Consider the following 2,356-nt stretch of genomic DNA (forward strand, 5'->3'; position numbering starts at 1 on the left):
GAAGTATGTCAGTTTTAACTGAGAGAGTCAATGTTTTACAAAAGTTCGACAAACAGTTCCTGAACGTGCATTTCTCTAAAATCTACTTCCACGTTTCGCAAATTGAGGGGTTACTTTTTTACGATGAGCCTAATATTTCAATTTTATGGAGGGTTTAGTATACAAATTCTTGATATTCAATGAGGCGAACCTAGTATTTTTGCCTTCTTAGATTTGGCGACAACAAGCGAAATTATATAGACTAGTGTGCAAAACTTAAGGACGAAAGTAGCTTTCGCATGATGTGTCAGTCCCAAGTAACATAGCAAGAGGAATCTTGGATCATACATAGAAAGGACTGCTGCACTATACCACAGAAAGTAACTGAAAGAAACACGTCGAGATGAACATAAATAACGATTTTATACAAAACCAGTAGTTACACTGAAGTCACCGCTATTTCTGGTGATCTCCTGGACATCACCAAAGGCAGGCCGTGGTCCTTAGTGGGACGTGTGACCATTTCGACGTCAGTGCATCCTCTGCAGCGCGTTCCCATGCTGACCACGATACTGTTAAAACGTTCTTGTGGCAGAGCGTCCCATCCCCCACTAGCGCGCTTGAAAACTTTTGGACGGCAGTTCGTGTATGTGGACGTCTTGCAGCGCGTCTCCCCAACGCACCCGATTCATGCTCGATGGGATTTTAAGTCGAAGGAATGAGCAGTCCAGTCTACTCGCAGAATATACTCGTATTCCAAAAGCTCCTCAGACTGCGCTGTTCTACGCGATCGCGCATTGTTGCCCATAAAAGTGAAGTGAAGGCCGACTGCACATATGAAAAGAAGAACATGGGGATAGAGTACAGCGTCTCAATGACGTTGGCCTGTAGGCGTACCGCGTTCAAAGATTTGGATAATGCAACTTTATGCCACCCCACACCTTAATTCCTCGACCACCGAAACGATCATGTTTTGACAATGCTGGGCTTACCGGCATATGGCGAGAAGTGGAAACACGTATTACACCCAGAAACATTGTAGATCACGATCTTTTTGGTGGTCCAGGTGTTACGTGTGGGGACGAATAGTGTTGCATGGACTTAATCACCTCCAAATCACTGAACACGGTATTGTGTCACTGTATAACCTCCCAATGTGTGTCTTTTCAAGGGGTGAATTCGCCCCTGACTCCATTTTTATGGATGTCAATGAGTGGCAGCATCTAACAGCATAGGTAGAGGAGCTCGTGGAACGTGAGCCTGTCCAGCGAATGGATTGGCCTGCTTGTTCACCCGACGAAAATGCCGTCGAATACGTGTGGGTCGCTTTTACGAGGCATATTAAAGCAGGTCTACATGCACCAACGACCATCCAACAGACGTCACCGCTCTGGTGAAGGAATGCGATGTACTACCACAAGAACTCCTCATCAGCCTTGTAGCCAACATGAGGATACGTTACAGAGGATCCACTGCCGTCCGTAGCGATCACACACCTTATTAAGAACCACGTCCCACCATTTGTAATGCCCAGGGCACCTTCATGAGCCGCAGTGTCGTAAGTGTAATTATTGTCTTTAGGTGAAAGTGTCATTTCTGTTCGTCTCATTGCGTATTTCTTTCAGTTACATTCTGTACTGTACTGCATTGTTCTGTACGGTAGCAGTTCGTTCTATGTGTGGTCCAAGATTCATCGTTCTACGTTACTTGGCAATGGCACATAATGTAAAGGTTGCTTTCGTCCTTAACTTTTGAATAACAGCGTATTGAAAGTAGTAAGCATATAATGTAAATACTAACAAAGATAATATTTCATGGTTAAGATAGCCTCGGCTCGTAACAACACATTCACGTAATTTTACAAACAGATCATTTTTGGACGCACGTCTACTGGAATATTATAGCTTCTACTATCGTACAATCTTTCCCTTGACAGTTTTCGCTAGTAATTGTGATACACCTTATATATGGATCTCTGCACGACAGTGATATCCTACTTTCCTCTGTGTGTTTATAGAATAATCTCTCTTACCACGTTCCTAACGATGTGCGACACGCACAATCAGCAAAGTGTTTTAATTATCCCACGGTGAATAAGAGAAATGAATCTGAAGTAACTGCCCCCGCTTCTAGGTCTGTCGTTTTGACTCCAAGGTACGAGGAGACGAATTAGTGGAAGGAGAGCTGTGAAGATGCGTTCTCAACCGTTCTTGAATAGCTCGGTAGAGTACTTGCTGGCGAAGGGCAGGGACCCAGAGTTAGAGTGTCGGTCCGGCACACAGTTTTAGTCTGCCAGGAAATTTCAAATCAGCACCCACTCCGCTGTATGGCGAAAACTCATTCTGTAGTATTGTAACAATGCTCAGCATCCTCGATT

Source organism: Schistocerca serialis, chromosome 9 (assembly GCF_023864345.2).
Source record: "Schistocerca serialis cubense isolate TAMUIC-IGC-003099 chromosome 9, iqSchSeri2.2, whole genome shotgun sequence".
NCBI lineage: Eukaryota > Metazoa > Arthropoda > Insecta > Orthoptera > Acrididae > Schistocerca > Schistocerca serialis.